The sequence below is a fragment of the Hibiscus syriacus genome, unplaced genomic scaffold, assembly GCF_006381635.1.
Source record: "Hibiscus syriacus cultivar Baekdansim isolate YM2019G1 unplaced genomic scaffold, ASM638163v2 tig00001728_pilon, whole genome shotgun sequence".
Lineage (NCBI taxonomy): Eukaryota > Viridiplantae > Streptophyta > Magnoliopsida > Malvales > Malvaceae > Hibiscus > Hibiscus syriacus.
The window spans coordinates 296,733-319,538 of record NW_024061884.1 but is presented as its reverse complement, the minus strand read 5'-3'; the positions used below and the strand labels follow the sequence as shown (position 1 = coordinate 319,538).

At 36.4% G+C, this 22,806-nt stretch overlaps 1 pseudogene; it reads left to right on the top strand.

Moving 5' to 3' along the window:
- The first annotated feature begins 1,145 nt into the window (after positions 1 to 1,145).
- On the top strand, positions 1,146 to 21,449 carry LOC120132328 (annotated as a pseudogene).
- Positions 21,450 to 22,806: the final 1,357 nt, after the last annotated feature.

Here is a 22,806-nt window from a genome sequence, read left to right as displayed (position 1 = left end):
TGAAATGATTATTTTAAGCTATTAAACTGTTATTGGGTTTCCAAGCCCATGATAGTTGATCGTGTGTAAATGTGTATGTTATGGCAAGCAAATATGTGCAAGTATACACAATCGATACATGTAATATAGTAGTAAGTAAGTTATTGTCTCTACAGGGATTGGGAGGAAATTTTAAAGATCGCTATAGCTAGAACTAGGTGTCACTAACTAGTCCTACGCTTCTTGTCTAATGGAATTCACAAAGAAAAAAAATAAGCAGTGGCAAATGGTATGAACAGATGGAAAAAATATGTCGAGACAAGAAAAGTATGATGTGAAGTGAGTAGAAAAGTTTTTTCATGGAAAGAAAAATATGCACGAGTAAACATATAAAAGTTGCTAAGACTAAAAATATTTGAGTTTCGAATATATACTGAAAACCTCACACAATCAGACTTCTAACGGAGCACTTGGGCTGGATTTGATACGACGATAAATTATTCTATATATATAATGATCTTAGTATGCTATGCCTATGCTGCCCGACATGATTTAATGTAGTACTCCAAGAGTATCTCTAATACGAAACCTGATAAACTATTGCTACGGCAATACTACTCAGCGTTAACTACAACCATTGGTTTGTCAAACTATTGCAACTACAATACTCCTCAGCGTAAATAGTAGCACTAGCCTATCTACTTTAGCATTTATACCTCTTAGTCAAATGAATCCCTCTCCTTATCTCTAAAGTAGATTAAAACCTCACCATCCCAGACCAGTTCCCTTGTTCACGTAGATCCAACCTAACTCTTTCGAATATTAGGTTTCAACTCCTAGAAAAAATGGCAATCTTTTAAAAGCTCTTACAAATAGGAATGTTTTGCCAAGGCACCAGACAATATTTCAAAAGCTATTACAATGTCAAGGTAAAATATAAAAATAGTGAACAAAACAACATTTAACAAAAGCATACTTAATCATTCATTAATAGTAAAATAAAGTATCATCCAAGCATTTCCAACACCAAATAAAACAGTTCATGGTGTGGTTAATGTCATCCTAAAAATATTCAATAAATACAAGCCCTTAAAAGATAAAAAATGAAGAAGAATAAGAAGAAAAACTCCCATAACAGAGCTCTATCGTGACATCATACCACCACCATGACTGCTTTAGCGCACCAGCCCCTTTTAAGGGCATGGCCTCTGCTCCGGCGAAGCCTGGCTATGGAGGACACCAAGGATGGGGGAGAGTGGAACGGTGGAAAAGAAGAAGTTGCAACCGCCTTTCTCAAAACCTTTGTGGTAGGGTATCTGTATCTCTTTTTTAGAGAGTATAATGTGATATTTATAGTGGAAATTTCTAGGGTTTAATTGATGTGATCACGCCTACCTTGGATCTAGAAGTTATGCCTCAAGGACTCATTACTAGATCAAGGGCCAAACAATTCAGGGAAGTACTCTTAACTAAGTGTCTTGAAGTTTTTAATTCATTTGACAACTTAACATCATCCAATGTTAAGTTATATAATGCTTTAATAGCTAAAGAATAACTTAGCATGCACACATCTTTACAATTGATGCACATTGTTATTTAAGTATGTTAAGCATGTTAGAATAGTATTGCATTCATATTAAGCATGATTCATTATATTTATGAAATGACAACATGCTTATCATTCATTTGTTAGCTTGTGTGCATTCATTTTAGCTCTTAGACCTTATACATTAGCTTATATATATTATATGATTATATACTTAGCTCATGTCATGCATTTATAGCTCACAAGATCATGATCATGCAAGGCAGCAAGGTAATTAGCTCATACAAGCTCAATGTCATTGAATTACCTTGTTTTCTTTGCACATGTAGGTACATTGGAGCATGGCACACATTGGGATAGCTTGGTGGAGTATTTGGAAGCCATATGCAACTCACAATCAGCTCACAAACATCATGGCAGCTCATGTAACACTATAGAAAGCTCAACTCAGCTGGAGGAACTCAAGGCTAGCTAATCTCAGCTAGTTGGACTATTTGAAGATAAGTTGCTAAAAGTGACATCAATTGTAGCTGATTGTAGCTGAACGTGCTGCTATGAAGCTTGGGAGGTCACGACTAAGGAGATCATTTACCACCAGCCTTTACATTGCTAGCTAGTTAGGCACATGCAAGCTAAAAGGTAGCTCAACTCACACCCAAGACTTCTGCCCATTCATGGTCTTCATCCTATGCATAAGGTTGCACCACAAGCATCCTAGAGAGCCATGTGCATGCCTTGTGATCAGTCATGCCATGCGCTATGCGTGTAACTCCATTTAGGTGCCAAGATGAATGGGAATCTCACCATTCAGCCAAACATCATTCTCATCCAAATTGGCGCCAACTTGAAGGGATTCAAGTGCTATTCGACCATAAGACATGCCCCTCCATTCCAATCGAACCGGAACCTATATTTTTCATGTTATTTATTAATTAATTATGTCATTATAAAAGGGACACAATGGCTGGCCGAACCACCATGTACCCATTCGGCCAAGTCCCTTCAAAAACTATAAATAGGCTAGTCCTATTTCATTTGTACACGCCTTTCAATATAAGTGAGATTATTCTCTTTGCTTAAGTCCTTGTGACTTTTATCGACTTATCAAGTAATTTATTTACTTGTGGCATCAACCCCTTCTTCCGTTAATACTTGTGGTTCTTATCTCTCTATAGATAGTGGGTCCAAGTCCTTGTTACCACCCTTAGAAAGGATTTGTAAGGCTGGGTCTTTGCGCTCTATAGTACTGGTTCTTTGTTGGTCATTTCTAAGATACTATCCTCACCAACTTTCCATTGTTTCATCACCCAACCCATAGCCAAACCAACATACTTCCACTACCATTTCTCATAACATAAAAAGCCCACATTTCACCTTTACATCTACCACCAAACCATCTATTTGAGCTATTCACTTATGCATGTTGTTTTGCTTCCTTCCTAGATCCACAATCAATTAAAAGGTAGGAGTACCTTACATCAAGCGGTATTCAGAGCTTTGGTGGAAGAAGCAATGTTCAACAACAATAAAAACAAAATACAAAAAGAAATATAAGTGAAGTGCAAACAAAAAAATAAAAATTCAGCAAAGGAATTGCAAGCACTCAAAAAAAGAAAACAAAAAGAAGAAAAAGAAAAGAAAAGCAAGAAAAGTTGAAAGCATGCAACAACAATTCTCATCACCAAGCCATTCAAGTAAGCCTTTAAAATTGATTGTGGTGATAGAAGGTTGTGAAGTGACTTTGTGTAAGTAACCCTTTATTCTCTTCTTTCTATTTCTAAGCCATCTTTTCATTATATTTTTCTTTCCATTCCTACTAACCTTTTTGCAGTCGACGCACAATAAGTTAACTTTACTTGGTACAGTTTTGAGTAAAGTTACTTAGAACTTGAGATAAAGAGAATTGAGAGGAAAAAGGATTGAGCGTGTGAGATCAGAAGAGGACTAGTAAAAGCCTTGAAGTCTTAGAGTGCAAACATGAGTGGATTGAGTGACATTCAAGTTTCATTGGAGTGATCTCGTGAGGCTTCGTGAGAGCATTAATTGGTAAGGTCCTATACACATTTCCTTTTTCTTATTTTCTAACATGTCTCTTCCATCTAACATCTTTGTAGTTAAAAGGACTTTGAACATTCAAAGTCAAGAAGATGAACAAAGAGAGAATATCTTCCATACAAAATGTCACATGGGAGATAAAGTTTGTGTGGTGATCATTGATGGAGGAAATTGTACAAATGTAGAAAGTACTCACATGGTGGAAAAGTTGGGTCTAAAGACTTCCAAGCATCCTCATCCTTACAAACTTCAGTGACTCAATGATGTGGGGGAAGCAAAGGTAACCAAACAAGTTGTTGTTCATTTCTCCATTGGAAGATACAAGGATGAAGTTCTTTGTGATGTGGTGCCCATGATCTCAAGTCACATTATATTAGGACAACCTTGGCAATTGGACAAGAAGGCTACTCATGATGGATTTTCCAATGAGTATTCCTTTCAACATCAAGGAAGGAAAAATCATATTGGCACCTATGCTTCCAAGTCAAGGCCATGAATGTCAAGTGACCCTTAAGTCACGCATAGAAGAATGGGAGAAGGAAAAGAAGATCAAAGAAATTCACACTCAGAAAATGAACATTTATACCAACAGAGGAGATGTTCGAAAACATTTATCAACAAAGAAAGCTATACTTATACTTATGTATAAGGAAAGTTTTCTACTTACTAACCCTCCTGAAGGCTTGCCTTCTTCTGTCTCTAATCCATTGCAGGAATTTAAAGACATGTTCCCTGACAAAATTTCATATGGAGTACCACCAAATCGAGGAATTGAACATCAAATTGATTTCATTCCCGGAGCCACCATTCCCAATAGACTAGCGTATAGAAGTAATCCCGAAGAAACCAATGAATTACAAAAGTAAGTCAAAGAACTACTAGACAAAGGATACATTCGGGAGAGCTTAAGTCCTTGTGTTGTACCAGTTTTGTTGGTGCCAAAGAAAGATGAAACTTGGAGAATGTGTGTGGATTGTAGGGTTGTAAACCATATCACTATCAAATATAGGCACCCTATACCTCGATTGGATCATATGCTTGATGAACTTAGTGGAGCCAGCATCTTCTCCAAAATTGACTTGAAAAGTGGCTACCATCAGATTAAAATAAAGGAAGATGACAAGTGGAAAACTGTATTCAAGACTAAACAAGGTTTGTATGAGTGGTTAGTCATGACTTTTGGCTTAACTAATGCCCCTAGCACCTTTATACATATGATGAACCATGTCCCTCGGTCTTATATTTGTAAGTTTTGTGTTGTTTATTTTGATGACATCTTGATATACAGTAAGTCCCTAAACGAGCATGTTGAACATTTAAGATATATTCTTAGCACTTTGAGAGAAGAGCACTTATACGCTAATCTCAAGAAGTGTGCTTTTTGTACTGACCAAGTTACCTTCTTAGGCTTCATTGTAAGTTCACAGGGACTAACGGTGAATCCATAGAAGATTAAGACAATACAAGAATGGCCAAAACCTATCAATGTTAGTCAAGTTCGGAGTTTCCTTGGATTGGCCAGTTTTTACAAGAGATTTGTACCAAACTTTAGTTCTATTGCCGCCCCCTTAACAGGGATTATTAGGAAGAATTCAAACTTCTGTTGGGGCAAATAACAAGATATAGCATTCAACGAACTCAAAGATTATTTGACAAAGGCACCACTATTAGCCTTGCCAAACTTTGAAAAGACATTTGAAGTTGAATGTGATGCCTCCGGAATTGGAATTGGTGCTATTTTGAGCCAAGAAGGAAGGCCAATTGCTTACTTTAGTGATAAACTAAATGGTACAATCTTGAACTATCCAACATATGACAAAGATATGTATGCACTCATTCGGGCATTGGAGACTTGGCAGCACTACTTGTTACCAAGGGAATTTGTTATACACACTGACCATGAAGCCTTAAACCATATCAAAGGACAACACAAACTTAACAAGAGACATGCCAAATGGGTCGAATTCCTTGAGTTTTTTCCCTATGTCATCCACTATAAGAAAGGAAAAGATAACATTGTGGCAGATGCTCTTTCACGCATGTATGTTTTACTTAACACTTTGGATTCTAAACTCCTTGGTTTTTCATTCATTTTATGCTATTGACTTGGACTTTGGAGAAAAGTATAAGTTATGTGAAACTGGTGCTCATGACAAATACTACCAGTATGATGGATATCTTTTCAAGGAAGGAAGACTTTGTATCCCACAAGGTTCTATGAGAGAAGTATTAACCAAAGAAGCACATGAAGGGGACTTATGGGACATTTTGGCGTTGAAAAGACATTTAGCATCTTGAAAGAACACTTCTTTTGGCTAAAAAAATGAAAAAGTATGTTGAAAATGTATGTGAAAGGTGTTTAGTGTGTAAAAAGGTGAAATCAAGAGTTATGCCTCTCGGGACTTCGCCATTGCCTCTCGGGATGGATTGGAGTCAGCCACCTCGTAAATGGGTAAGCTTTCCCACAATTTCATCTCTTTTTTATTTGATTTCATTTGAAATTAACTTGGAATTCGAATTAGCGCTTAGCTTTTCTGGCGATAGAAGAGGTTAGTTCATAAATTTCTAGAATTTTGAACCATAATTAATATTTAGAGTTAGTTTTAAGGTGGATCCAGACCAAAAGAAAAGCAGACTGTTGATTTTGCTATGACGAGATTGGACTTTATTGCTAGATTGTTTCAGTAACTTATGTTGTTGTCTTAATCTTTATTGAAAAGACAGCGAATTTATTGCTATCACGTTATCAGTTTATTTTTTGTCATTGCATTATCAGTTTTTAAATGTACTAATCTAGTCAATTTAGAATTATGGATTTGTTTCCCATGTCTACGTAAGACCGCATGAGCTGGTTTTAAGCGTTTACAGAGTTGCCATGGTTTTTAACTATGTTGCACTTATATGGATACGGGACGGGAAACGATAATTTTTAAAATTATAAGATACGGACACGGAAATAGTACGACATATAAAATAATTTTAAAATTAAATATATATAAAAAATCATAAATAAAGTCAAATATTAAGACTAAAACAACAATATTAAGTTTAGAACAATAAAATCCATAAACAAACCACAATATTAAAATATCAAATTTCAAGATTCAAACCACAATAAATAAATGTTAGTTGTGAATAGGTGGTCTCTCATTACAAAAAGCTTTTATTATCATATATAAGCATTTTCCATTTGGCAGGCAATAGATTTCTGCCTTGCATCGCCAAAAAAAAAAAGCAAACCACACTAGAGAAGAGCTAAACTTAGACAAGAACCACACCCCGACTATTAACAGCATGAAGAACAGAATAAATTTGTGGCACAAGGAACTTATTTTTTAGCTTCTCATTTTAGCAGAACAATCATAATTAGGTAATTCTGGCCATCAAACTTATTTGTTCGAGAATAGACACCTTGATTGACTGTCCGGATAACAAATAACACATTAGAATATAGCACATAAAACAAGTAGCAAAAAGCAATGAAGAATTTACTACTGGTACATTTCAGAGCAATTCAAACCAAGCAAACCTATCAAAACAGATGCTGAACATCTATAGGTAATAATGTTGACGTGAAAGCTAGCAGTATCATATCAAAGTTCAGAATTAGTTACCCGATTGGTTGTAAAATTGCCTGAATTAGGTTTAGTGGTTAGGAAATGAGTTAGTATTTTATGATTCAAAACCAAAAACTAATTTTGATACCAGTAAGACTAAGATGAGCATGAAACTTACAAGTTCATTAACTATCTATCAAGCAAAGTTTTTGAAGATGATGGTAATAAAGAGAATAAACAACAACGACAACAGTAATGAATGAAAGGTTGTGAGCATTGATGGTGACCCAAAAAAAGGGAGATAAACTGTGAGCTGAACTTGACAATAATAGAATGGAAAAGTGCAGGATGAAAGGATTATGCTCGAGACAGTTTATGGTTTGATTCATTAAGAGCTAGCAAAATTCCATTCATGAAACACTTGAGCATGTTTTTTATCATCAATTTCAGATAAAAACAAGATGAGAGAAGCACAAATAGAGCAAAGAAAACTTTAAATTGCAAAGGATATTCGGTAATGAAAATAAATTGAAAAGGGAAGAGAAAACAAATTGAAAAACGTAGAGAAATTGGAGAACTTACATAGCCAACTGAAACTTTGAAACCTGGAATTCTTCACTTCAGCAGCACAAATTTAGTGCCGAGAGTTAAGAGACGATGAGAGTCGAGAGAAGAAATAGAGAATTGAGAAGCTGTGAAATTAGGTTATGCGATGGGGATTTTTTTAAATGTAAAATGACAAAAAGCTCCTGGGAACGCATGTGAAAGTCCCCAGCCGTCCCCGAAACGTCCTCAGCTATCGGTGAAACGTCCCCGCCTCCGTTTAGTCGTACCCTGCCACCGTGGCACGTCCCCGGTACGTACCGCAGCCGCCCCCGTGTTGTCCCCGTGCCGGGGACGTATCAGGTACTTGAAACGGCACACCGATGGCGTCCCCGTGCTTCCTAGGTTTTTAAATATTTGCAGCTGAAATTTAGTAGTAATTTTAATTAAGGACGGTCATAGGAGAACTCTATCAAGAATATAGACACTTTAAAGTAAGGGCTGAGTAATAATTTAATCTTGACATGGATTTTCGTTTTGGAGACCATATTTTTCTTTTAACATAGAAAGGAATGGATTTTGATGTCCTTCGTTCATGTTCTGATTGTTTAGTACTTATGATTGAATTTTATTTTTGGCGCTTATTTGATATATAATAAGTTCATCCCTTGATATCAAACGTCGTATCCTTGGGCACTTACTCAGCGCTGGATGAGTCAAAACTCATGAATGGATAATTGTTTTTCTTAAAAAAAGAAAAAACCTTTCAAGTTTTGAATCTGTATGATATTTATGTTTTCCTACTGAAATAAACTTAGCATTGATTGGAGATTTTACTTGACAAATATCTGTTGGAACCAAAAAGTGAATGTCAAAACTGAATGATCATTCTTAGGTTTTATTTAGACAACTAAATAAAGCTGCTTTTTTTTTTTGCAGAGAAAGTGTTCACTGGAGGAGTGGATGACAAAGCTGTTGTCTGACATTGACTTGTCCAGAAGTGTCACAGTGGCATCCTTTCTTGAACTAGAAGCTGCCGCGAGGTCTTGTATGTGCAATTCTGCATGATTAATGGAACTTTAAGATTTAGTTATATTATCTTGTAAAGTTTAGCTGTAAAAATGGATGTCTAATAGATCCCAAAGTTATAGGTTGTATAATTGACCATATATGTGTGTATAGATATATATTAGAGAAAATAACTTCAGTGACCAAAAATACCTTATAATATACGATTTTAACCAACTTTTTTTGGATTCGCCAAAATGACCAACTAAATCGCAATGTGATCGATAATTCGCAACGCGATCTCCGGTATCGCAAATCAATTTCCAGATTCGCAACGCGATTCTGACTATCGCATTGCGATTTCCCAAATTCGCGTTGCGATTTTCCTAATTCGCAATGCGAATACGTAAATCGCATTGCGAGTTTCCTAATTCGCAATGCGATTTACATAGCGCCATTTGTATTAACGCGTATTTTTTTTTCAAATTCCAAACACGAATTTCTTAATATATCAGAAACTGAACCGTCCACAGTATATCCCGTAATCGCAACTCATAACCTAAAACCTAAAATCACAACTCAGTCCAATCTCCATCTCTCACTCTCTACGGCGAAATCCGTCCCCATCTCCGAAGATTTCCGTCCCTATCGCCGGCGAAATCCCTCACAACCATTCACGGTCAGAAATCCCTCACAATCATTCAGAAATGGAAAATCAACCTCCGATGGTTAGTTTTTTTAATTATTTTTATTTTGAAAATTTTGCATTATTTTAGGTTTTTCATATTGAAATTGATGATAAGTTTACTGGTAATTTCAATAATAGATTAACCATTTCACTTAGATTTCTTATTAAATTCATTCGATTGCTGCCAATACTGCTAAACTGTTTAGTCTTTAACCCTGTGAAGTTAGTATTTGTCTTTGTTTTGTCTTTTGGTTGAAGTAATGCAGAAGAAGAATAGTTTCTAAACTTAAAATCGCAACATGAAAATGAAAATCGCAACACGAAAATGACTATCGCAATGAGAGAAATGAAAATCGCAACGAGAGAATCGCAACGCGAAATGAAAATCGCAACGAGATAATCCCAACGCGAAACCAAAATCGCATTACGATTTTAATTTCGCGTTGCGATTCTCTCGTTGCGATTTTCATTCTCTCGTTGCGATTTTCATTTCAACCAAAAGACAAAACAATGTTGCAAATTTTAGTTTCAAGAATAAACTACTATTTATGTTTATTGTTTTTGGTATATCTTCACAGTGTAGTTTTTGGTATATCTAACTTGGTATGTTTATTGTTTTTGTAGAAATTTTTTTCGGCTTCATTGACATTAAGGAATAAAGTTAGCCTAGCCACTACAATTGCTTCGAAGCTTTCACCTGCACAAAGAAAATTGTTTGAGGAAACCTGCTTCGGGTCATGGCTGAGAGTACAGCATCCGGGTGGAGATGCTAATTTGACCCATTTGTGGCTTCAGACCATGACTAGCGATCTACCCAACAGTATACAACGTGGTGAGGAAGAGATATGGTTTCATTTTCCACCGGCGTATACTTGTTTTGGGCGGAAGGAGTTCTAGTTAATCACTGGTCTACGATTCGGACACGATGATGTAGGCCGGTACACTCGTCATATCACCCGCCCATCATGGTTATCCAGGGTTTTTCCTGATGAGTCAATAGAGAAGCCGAACTTACACGTCGATGACCTGAAGAAATTGTTTAATAAGAAAGATGGTTTTACTCGGGATGAATGACGTCGATGTTGTCCGAGTATGCCTTCTACTACTTTTGTATGCCGGCTTTTTAGGCAGAGAGGCCAGACAACCTATTCCTCAGGAGCTAATATTATTGGTAGAGGACCTAAATGCATGGAATCTGTTTCCGTGGGGTTCGTATATATGGAAAGCTACCTGGACTAAGTTGTCGTTTGCCTTTGATGACCGCAAAAGTTTGCGTGGCGATGGGTCGAAATACACTTTGTCAGGCTTTGTTTGGGCCTTTAAGGTAAGAATTTCTATATAATATTTTCAAAATTATAATTAATTATTTAACAATTACTAATGTTTGTTATTATATTGTTTGTAGATTTGGATATTCGAGGCTTTCCCCAGCATGCGGACATATGCATTAAAAACTTCAAATGATATTCCTAGGGCTATTTCCTGGAAGAGGAAACGTTGTTGGATTGGGAAGACTTAATACCATATGCGACAATAAATAATGTAAGTTAACACAAATACTATCATATATAAACAAGTTATTAATAGTAGACGTTTAACTTTGTTTGAGTTTTTATATTTTTAGGAGGCTAACACTCCATTAATGAGACTGACACTCACGGAGGCTGAGCTTGCCACTGATTGGTGGCAAGCTAGTCAGCGTTTTCTTAATGGCACGAATGATGAGCAGCTTCCACTTCCTCCACTTCGAGAGCCATCACCTCACCCAGAGCCATCACCTGATCGACCCGACTATACACCTCTACAACGAGAGCCATCACCTATCCCGTCACATCATCGAGCCTCTTCTCCACCATCACCTCATGATAGGTGACCGGAAAAGATGCCATGACTTCTATCTCCCTGTTCTCTACCTCCACGGGATGAGTCAAGGGAGTTACGTGATGAGGTCAATGCCTTGCATGAGGAGATCGGTACTCTACGCGATAACGATGGTGCATGGCGTGTGGAGGTGTTACTTTACGTGGTGAGGTTGCCGCTCTACGTGAGATGGTAGTATTGTTGCAGAATGAGGTTCATACTCTACGCAACGAGGTAAGTTTAAGATTTTTCATATTTAACTTGATGATAAATTTACTCGTAATTTCACTTAGATTAACCATTTCACTTAGATTGCTTAGTAAATTTATTCGGTTGCTGCCAATACTGCTAAACTGTTTATTAACACTGTGAAGTTAGTATTTATCTTTTGTTTTGTCTTTTGGTTGAAGTAAATTTATTCGGTTGCTGCCAATTCTGCTAAACTGTGTATTCTTTAACATTGTGAAGTTAGTATTTGTCTTTGTTTTGTCTTTTCGTTGAAAGTAAATTTTTCGGTTGCTGCCAATTCTGCTAAATTGTGTGTTCTTTAACACTGTGAAGTTAGTATTTGTCTTTGTCTTGTCTTTTGGTTGAAAGTAAATTTGTTCGTTTGCTGCCAATTCTGCTAAACTGTATATTCTTTAATACTCTGAAGTTAGTATTTGTCTTTGTTTTGTCTTTTGGTTGAAGTAATGCAATCCATTCAAGTTTCAATTTGCAGAAGAAGAAGAAATAGTTTATTCTTGAAACTATATTTTAGCAACACTGTTTTGTCTTTTGGTTGAAATGAAAATCGCAACGAGAGAATGAAAATCGCAACGCGAAACGAAAATTGCAACGAGAGAATCGCAACGCGAAACCAAAAATCGCAACGCGAAACCAAAAATCGCAACGCGAATCGCAACGCGAAACCAAAAATCGCAACGCGAAACTATAATCGCGTTGCGATTATCATTTCGCATTGCGATTCTCTCGTTGCGATTTTCATTTCACGTAGCGATTCTCTCGTTGCGATTTTCGTTTCGCATTGCGATTTTCATTCTCTCTTTGCGATTTTCATTTCGCGTTGCGATAGTCATTTTTCACGTTGCGATTTTAAGTTCCAGAAACTATTCTTCTTCTGCAAATTGAAACTTGAATGAATTGCATTACTTCAACCAATAGACAAAGACAAATACTAAGTTGACAGTGTTGCAAGTTTGAAACATATTTGCCTTTGTTATCTGATGCATTTTGTGAACTATGATAGAATAATGACTTGGGTGAATTCAATGCAAGTTTGAAACATATTTGTCTTTGTTTTCACAGTTTAAATATCATGTCTGTTTATTCACTGATTTTTGTATTTAATTATTTAGCGGCCCGATAAGGTGGATGCTTTACGTTGGGTTTTTCTTGCACGACAGAGTTCACGTATCAGACGGCGTGCACGTGCTATTAAGTCTCCGTACACCCCAATAGTGCGAAGACACCGCAAGAAGAAGCTCGACTCGTCTGTCATCCCTCAAGAGTCCACTCCTATCGTTGAAGAGGCCCCTATCATTCCTCGAGAGTCCCCTCCCACCGTTCAAGAGGCCACTGTCATCGTTGAAGAGGTCCCTCCCACCATTCAAGAGCCCGATTCACATGGCGTCATATGTAAGATTCTTGAGAAACCCTCTGACGTGCCGGACATGATGGATGAGAGTTGGCTCTCGTATGAGTTATCGGCCAGTACCATTCCGGTATCTGAAGTGGAGAGGAGACAACTACCGGATACAATTCTGGATAACACCCTTTGGGCTAAGACCGCAGTTGATTTTTATCTACATGAGCGGAGCCAGGGGTGTTTCACTGACATATGCAAGCTCAACGATGATATCTATTTGTTGCTTGATCGGTCTTGGTGGGGCGTATTATTAGGGGTCGAAGACAATGGCTATTTCGATGAGGGGTAAGTCTTATATTTTTCTTATATTTCAATTTGATTATTTTTTTAAAATTTATATAAGTTACTAATATATGTCTTTTTTTGTAAAACAGCGTATCGATGTGTGGGTGTCACGTCTTCTAATAATTAGGAAACTTAAGGAAAATAAAAGAAATACACGATATACAATTATGCCGACGTCTTTTAACGCCGTTCACTTGAAGAATCAACGAGATGAATCATTTGCGTTGGGCAATGGACAAGCTAAACTTTATCCTGCATGGTGGGAGGTCGATAAGGTTAGTATTTATTTTAGATTGAGTTTAAAGATATTCATAAATAAGTGCACAAATGAATGAATTATTACTTATGATTGCAGGTGTTTATCCCTGTTTTGGAACGTAAACATTGGCTTCTCGTCGAGCTTCAGCTCCCATCCCTTAAGGCAATAGTATATGACAACATGATAAATTACATATCATTGGCTGATTTAAGAGATATTATTAAGGGATGGAGCTCTCATTTGGCTAAATTCTTGGATGCGATAAATTATTGGACTCGTTCTGGAAACAAGAAGCCAAAGAAGCTCAATATTACAGTTAGCAGAGACGAGACCGCACCACAACAAACGAAAGGATCCAAAGGGGATTGTGGTCCTCTCGTATGCTTGGCGTTGGAGTGTTTGATCACAGGAAGTATAAAGTATCTACCTCCCACCGATAGAGATATAGCTACAGTAGGCTTGTGGTTTTGGCATTATATGGCTAGATCGATATATACGAGACGCTGCCTACCTACATCCGCGTTATAAAAATGTCCATAAACAATTGGTAAGTTTATAGTCTTTTGGTTTGAAAATGTTTGGTTAAGTATCTAGAATTCAATAATTTGCTGTTTGTAGGTTTTAGATGTGTAGAAAGTGTTGTTTGAGCAAATGTTTGGTTTCTGCAGGTTAATCTCAGAAGTGAGCTGCGTGAAAATGATGTATGGCTGCAAAAGTTGATTCAATAGTAGATGAGGAAATAAGAATTATTGCTTATTTTTTGATTGTTTAATTGATTTGTAAAAGATGATTTGTAAAAGTTGATTTGTTTAATTGATGTGAACATAATTCTTATTTGTGCTTGTTTAATTGATTGAAATGTAATGGTTGATTTTGTTGATTTCAATCTGCATTATGTTGAAGGCAAAAATGACTATCGCAATGCGAAATGAAATTCACAACGAGAGAATCGCAACGCGAAATGAAAATCGCAACGACAAAATCGCAACGCGAAACTATAATCGCAACGCGAAACTAAATTTGCGTTGCGATTTTCATTTCGCTTTGCGATTCCCTCGTTGCGATTCTCTCGTTGCGATTTTCATTTCGCATTGCGATTCTCTCGTTGCGATTTTCATTTCGCATTGCGATAGTCATTTCCGCGTTGCGATAGACATTAAGATGATTGCGAACGTCATTTCCGTGTTACGATAGTCAAATGAATGCCTAATAAGTGATAACAACTGAACAGATCATAGCAATTTTCAAACTCAAGTTACTAATACATGCTAACTGAAAATGTTAAAAGTTCACACATAAAATCCACATAATAAAACGTTTGCATTTAAAAATCTTACTAAGTTAACAGTCCCAAAAGGTGAAGCCGGTTGTGATTGGGATTTTAAAGATGATTGCGATTTTGATTGCCTTTTGCCTGACACCATATGAGCTTTGGATTTTGATGAGGATCCATATTTTGGTAGAGGAAAAGATGATTGTGATGGCACTGGTGATCCACATGTCAACCTTGTATGACCACTTTCCTTGCACCGACTACATGTCGATCTCTTCTTCTCTTCACCCTTAGACGGTATACGATCGTGGTTTTTTGGTCGGCCAGGTAGCCTTCTGTCCATGGCTGGTGGTAAAACTGTTTGTAAGTCATCTGGTATGTCCCACTCAGAAGGATGTGGAATAGGGTAGACAATGTCGCCATAAGTCTGTCGATATACTTCTGTAGTGTAGCAATCCATAGCGTATGTGCTTGAATCATCTTGGTTTAGATGAAGAGAAACTTTTATAACATGGCCACACGGATAACCAAAATGTTTGCCATTTCATACAACTACATGTCTTTGCATTTAGATCGACAAGCCCATTTAAGTTATTATCCAGTACTTCAAACAAAGTGTTTGAACATGGTTCAACTCTCCATGACGTTGACTTCACAACACGTGTCGTTATCTTTTTTTCTGTCCATGGTGTAACACGATGTTCCAATGTTCCTGTAAATTTAAATAAATAATACTTAGTAAAATATATGATAAGTTACGAATTTAAAGAAATAATACCTGCATGGTTTCTTTTCTTATAGTACCACTGTTGAATAGAGGCTCGAAAAAACTCCATTAACATAGTAATGGGTAATTTCTGGGAATGACGACTTAGAGCGTTGATTGATTCTGCAATATTAGACGTCATGAAACCATATCTTGCTCCAAGTTGATGTACTCTTGACCATCTTTCAAACCCGACATCTTCTAGTGTTTGAGCACACTGAGGCAAAACACGTCTTAAACAGTTTATATGCTTATTAAAATCCACTTCCCGATAAGCTTTTACAGTCTTCCAGTATGTCCATTTGTGATTTTTTATACCAGCAAACCTTGATTTTAGATTTCTATACAAATGAACACCACAAAGTCCATGAAAAGCATCTGGGAAACACCTTCTAACAGCGTTGTCAATTGAGTTTGCCCTATCGAATATGATTGTCAGATTGCTAATAGGACCTATGCAATCCCTAAGATGCCCCATAAACCATGTCCATGAATCAAAGGTTTCAGATTTTCCAACCCCGTAAGCTATTGGCAGTATCCCATTGTTAGCATCCATGGCTACTGCTAATAAGTTTACTCCAAGGTATCGATCTTTTAAATGTGCTCCGTCAACTATAATAACTGGGCGCATACAATTAATAAACGAACGAATCTACAAAATCATATACACAAGAAATATAATCATTTAAATGTGAAATGCATGTAACTAACAAAAATGAGTCAACAAAATTATATTGATTTACTAACCGCAACACCAATGGCGGTAAACAGCAACTCAAAGCGTCCATCTCTATCTGTTTTGATATGAGTTACCGACCTAGGATTTTTCAGCTTTAAATTGTGACAATAAGCCGGCAGTTGGGCAAACGATGCTTCTGGCGACCCCCTCAACAATTCCAAGGCATAACATTTGGCTCTCCAAGCTTGAGAATATGAGATACTAATCTTGAACCGAGCATTCATGTCAGTCATAATTTCATGTCCCCGATATACCCTACCATTCAAAAACATTAACTCAGCCAGAAAACCACCCAACACCTTTTTGTTTGCCTGTCTATGGTGAGGAAAAACTTGGGTTCTTGAACATGTATGTTTATCAATAAAAGTCCTAACTTGAAACATTTCACAATCTTTTATCCTCTTTGTAATCATACGCCACATACAGTTTTTGTCAATCATACACCTTGTTTCGAAACGATCTTTGCTTGATTTGTTAACTTTTAGTTGATAGCCATCTTCCACACATTTCGTATACAAAGCTATATTCAAGTCTTCCTTTGTATCAAAACAATCATCTTTCTTGATACGAATAATTTTTGTATGACAATCAACTGCTATCTTTACCAACTCTTCTTCCGGTATCTGAAGTAATTCTGGCATATTCCTGTTATACTCCCGTGGCATTTTCTTCGGGGACTTTTCTTTGGGGATTTCTTCTTCTTCTTTTTCTTCTTCAGTGTTATATGAATTACAGAATGGATGTTTAACATGTTCATTTATAGTCGTAACTTCCTCCTCATTATCATCAACAACATCTTCCTCGGCAACGGCTGTTTCATCATCAAAATTCGGGTATTGACCAATATCAAAATCATTACACGCAGGGTCTGTTTCTTCTTCTGAAAAATCATCAAAATCCGAGTATTGACCAAGATCAAAGTCTGGGTATTGACCAAGATCAAATTTCGAATACTGACTAGTACTCACAATTTTTTTTGTTGGCTCATCATCGTCTAACTGGTCAATACGAAAACCGGAATTTGGTGCTGAAAGTTGATTGGGATTTGGATTAGGGAAAGGTTGTGGGTTTTGAGATTGTGTTTGGTATTGGAAATGTGGTGAAACAATATTTGCTTGGTGATGAAATTGTGGTGGAACCATTAAATTTTGAGCACCATAAACTGGGGTTGAAAAACTTAGTTGATTACTACCTGCTACTGACCTAACTTCACTACTTCTAGGTTCAACAACATACAATGTAACATCATCACTTGAAACACTAATGTAAGCAATGAATCGTTCAATATCTTCATTGTCGGTTAACAAATAAACTTTACCATTTCTCTAATAAGATAGCCTAAATCCACTTAGGGGCTCTAAATTCAATTTATTTGCAACACGTAACATTAGAGTTTCATAAGTTAACTTTTTTAATGACAGTTTTAGTTGAAGATTCATGGGTAAAGGCATATATTGTAAAACACCATGAACATTCTCCCATGACCCTCCAAAACACAAATCTATCCAAACATGATCAACATTAGATGATTTCATTATTGTAAATTAATTTACTAAACAAACGAGCTGCGAAACTAAAACCTGTTGCCGGATGGGGAAAGATGTCGTTGGATATAGGAACGGATGTCGTCGGAGAGAGTGATAGATGGAGATGGAATGAGTTACGATTTAGGGATTTAGGTTATGAGTTGCTACTGCTGCGTAGTTATATACCCAAAACATTTGTGTTGCGAAATTAAAACCTGTTGCGAATTCAGAAATCGAGTTGCGAATTTGAAATTCAGTATTGCGATAGTCAGAATCTCGTTGCGATTTTCCTAATTCGCATTGCGATTTACGTAATCGCATTGCGATTTAGGAAAATCGCAACGCGAATTTGGGAAATCGCAATGCGATAGTCAGAATCGCGTTGCGAATCTGGAAACTGATTTGCGATACCGGAGATCGCGTTGCGAATTATCGATCGCATTGCGATTTAGTTGGTCATTTTGGCAAATCCAAAAAAAGTTGGTTAAAATCGTATATTATAAGACATTTTTGGTCACTGAGGTTATTTTCTCTATATATTATCCATTATTAAGATTAGTTTCATCATTAACTTGGAGTTTTGACATTTCTTATTCTTTCCAGCATTTCAAGAAGTAAATGATTGCTCATCCGAAGCTAATACCGTGGGAAATAGCACAATTTCGTCAAATAATGTTCCTCCCAATTCAAGTATATCTCATTTTGCTGGCAGTTCGTCAATCACATCAGATTATGGTAGTGATACTGCTTATGAGACATCTGAGCCTGGGACACCTAGATTAGGGAGAGATGACGGTTCTGAAATTGGTTCGGGAGATCTGACACTGGATGAAGATTTAACAGTTTCAATAGAAAAACTTGTGAAGTATGGTATGTCCAATATTAATGAGGGACTATTCATGGGACAAGCAATTTTGGAGCAGCTAGATGATTTTCCTAGGCATAAATCACGCGCCATACACATGAATAATACTTTGGGGAAAGACATCTATAATGGAAATGGGTCCAGAGCTTCATCTATTGCTGGTAATGGATTGGAACTCTTTTCCGAGATAGAGCCAGCTAAGGTGGCTGGTCATGCTCGGAGGTTATCAACTGAAAGTGTTGGAAGTGACGTAAATTCTTTGAGAGGTAGTGACATGTCGATTTCTGGGATTCCAAATGATGACCTTCCTGGAACTGCTGAAATATTAAATACCACGGGAACCCTTGGAAACTCTGATCCTCGGTCTTCTGGAGATAGACAAATAGTTCTTCCATTGGACCAGCGTCATAAGATAAACAGGGTTCTTCTAACCATGCAGAGGAGATTAGTCACTGCAAAAACTGACATGGAGGATCTTATAGCCAGATTAAATCAAGAAATAGCAGTCAAAGGTTATCTTACGACAAAGGTGTGTATATCCATTCTGAGATAAATTTTGACAGTTGTCATAATTTGAATTGTTTGGTATCATTACAATTGAGATATTATCAGTATTCAGGGATTTTGGCAGCTATAGCTCATACTTGTGAAGTTAATTGCTTATATGTCACAATATTGTTTTCCCTTTATTTTAATAATATCCTTTGTTTGATCAGCATTCGGATGTATCAACCGGTATTTCATTTTCTTGTTTTCCTCTTCTGTGTCGAATATTATATCTTTCAATTCATTTTCTAATGCGTTTTATCTTTGGGTGCTTAATATCCCACTAGAGGTGGAATGAGATTTAGTCATAGTAAAATATTAGCAATTTTGAGGTTGAATTGAAATAACAAATTGAAGATGCTCAGGTTAAGTATTTGGAAGTGGAACTTGAAAACACCAAACAAAAAAGTAAAGAAAACTTGCAGCAAGCTATCCTGATTGAAAGAGAAAGGTCTACTCAAATGCAGTGGGAAATGGAAGACCTTCGGCGGAAATCATTGGAAATGGAATTGAAGTTGCATCCTAAATGGGTAATGCATTTCAACCCCGTTTTATTCTTTAAATTTATTTGCCTTTGTTACTGTCATATGCTTGCAGTGTGCACGTGAATGATATGTAAGTTTCTTGTTGTTTGATTTTTTTTATATAAAATTCTAACGCTCTCCCTCTCACATACCGCAGAAGATGGGGCCAAAACTAACTTTTGGCTGGGAACACTAAAGAACCTGGTTATTGAAGTTGTATTCAATGTTACGTGATTTTTTTCTTTTGAAAAATTATCCACTACTGCTTTCTCTTGGACAAACACCACAAACGTTGTCCGTTACCATTCAAACATACTTGTACTGTTTAGCCATCACTAATAGACACTAAAACATGAGACAGGATGAGAAGCAAATGACAGAGGCAACCAACCAATCTGTTGCTGAGGAAAAAGATGCAATGTTGCAAGAATTAAATCTACTAGGGAGCAGTTGAATGATATATCAAAGCGATATGAAGAACTAGAAGCAAAATCAAAAGCAGATGTTAAAGTTCTAGTTAAAGAGGTCAAGTCTCTCAGGAAATCCCAAAAAGAACTGAAGCAAGAGGTTGGTCAATCACTGTCAGAAAAATCTGAAGCTGAGGTAACTGTCTGTACTGAAGTATTTGTTGTCGTTAAGTTTCTTCTTTAGGCATTCAGCCAAAATAAAAGAAACAGGAAACCATTAATATCTGTTGAAAAACTTCATTAAGTATTCTAGAGATATTAGGTGTAGTGAGAGCAAATCATTGCTCCAAGTTTTCTTGCTTTGAGACGTAATCTTCTGAATTTTGCAGGCACAACTAGAACAGGAAAGGCAAAAAATTAGGCATGTAAGAAATGCAAGAGAAAAACTGATCAATAATTGCCGGCTTCTTCACAACAGGCTTCTTGAATGCAGTGTGAATATTTCTACGGATGAAGATTTAATCAAAGAGTCTTCCTCCATTGAAGAAGCATTGGTTTTGTTGACTACTTCGGATGATAAAATCACTCTCCTACTGGCTGAGGTATCTTGCTTTTCTGGCTAGTCAATACTGTTCAACTAATGTCCCTTTGATGGCCTTTTAATATTTATTGGGAAATATTTAGATAGACAACAAAAGTGAGTTTTGGCCATTTTTGTTCCCAATTGATATTCTTCAATGCTGACCGGAATATGTAGACTTTCACCATCATGGGTAAAACACATAAATAAGTTTGCTACTTATGTGCCCTTTATCTCCCATCCACTCCCCGCCCTCCATGAATGGACACCAAGCCCATCCACTTACCCTGAAATTTTAAAATTATCATATATTTTAGATTTTTTCTATGTATTTCTATTGAAAATCAGTTTCCCCCACCCCTCTAAAATTTATAAGTTTAAGTTTGCCCTTGGAATTTTAAAAGTTCAAGTTCACGCCCCCAACATAGAATCCTATGTTCGTCCCTGCCGCTCGGCCCCTCGAATTTTATTTGTTTAATATCATTTTCTGTGGGTTTTATGCAAATTGTTAATGTTAGTTTCGATTCTTTTATTGCCTGGCCTTCCTTATCTTTCTCACTAACTAAATTCTTACCTTGAAAAAAATCTGATCAGGTTAAACAGTTAGCCAAGAGAGAAGGCAGTGATATCAATAGCCAATATTACACCCAATATGACACTGAAACAGATGATGAGTTAAGGAAGATCATAGAAGACATCTTCACCGAGAACGCGAAATTAAGAAAGCAGGTGAATGCTCATCTACAGCGTAGACTTGAATGTGATATCATGTCAAAGAATAATGATAAGGAATAAACCGAGTCTGGAGATAGATAAAATGGGGTTAGAATATGACAAGGTAACCCACAATCTCCATTACAGTTCCCAGAAATGAATCACATTAAATTTTGGGGTTACAATTATACCAGTAATGCAGAGAAGAAGATGACCTTTTTTTTAACACTGCTGTATTATGTATTTTTAATCATTTGAATAACAAGAAAAATGAAAGCATAAAGCTCAAGAGTTTGATGTGTTTCCTGTTTTCAATGTGGCTGGGTTTGATCTTGTTACCTGTCTGACAGTCCAATTAGTTTTGAACCGGATTATTACGGTTAGATTCAAGTTTTAAAATTTTAGGATCATCTAGAATTTCAAAAAGGATTAAGACTTAGAAGTCCATTTCTACTGTTTTTATAGGGAAATTGATATGAATCGGTATCATCAACATAGACAGCTGAGCCACTGTTGCTTAGAGTTAGAATTTTCCATACTTATTTTTTATAAAAAAATTTTAAAATTTTAGACTCCATTTTTAAATTTTAGATTTAGATCCGTCACTAACTCGATCAATTATAAAAGGGATAATGGAAAGAAATAATTGATGGAGAGGAGGGTCTGAGTCACAATGTAGCACATTGGATGCTGCAAAGGTCGTAGCTACACTTGAATGAAGCCAGCCGGCCAGCAGCAACTAAACGGTCCCAATGGATAAGGGTAGCACCAAACCGTTAACAAAGGAAATACAGTAACGCACCCTTGAAGTAATGTGAGCCCCATGTATACCCTTTTAAAAAAAGGTAAAGTATAGTAATGGTCACTGAATATTTCTGAAGCTTGCATTTAGGTCCCCCAACTTTTAAAACTTGTAATACAGTCCCCTAATATTTATTCCGTTTGCAATACAGTCCCCCAACTTAAACTACCGTTAGAAATTAGGATAAATTATATAAAAGGTTATTGAACTTTTCAGATACTTGAATTTAGGTCCCCCAACTTTTAAAATTTGCAAAACAATCCTCAATTTCATTCTAAACCCCAATTTCCAAAGTAATTCAATTTCATTCTAAACCCTAAATTCCAAAATAATTCAATTAAATTCAATTATGTTAGATTTATTATTATTTAATTTCATCTTATTTCATGTGATACGTATTTTATATAATATAATAGTATAATTCTTATTTGTTGAAGAAATTTTATAATTAAAAAAAGTAGTTAGGATATAGAAGAGGTTTAAAATAATTCAAATTTTAAATTTATAAAATGTTATTTTGACATATAAATAAAAGTGTAAACTACTAGGTTGACAACTTAACTATCTAGCCCTTTTTACTTTTGTCATCGATCTTTTAAATTTATCAATCATACAACATAATTATTTAACTGTTTC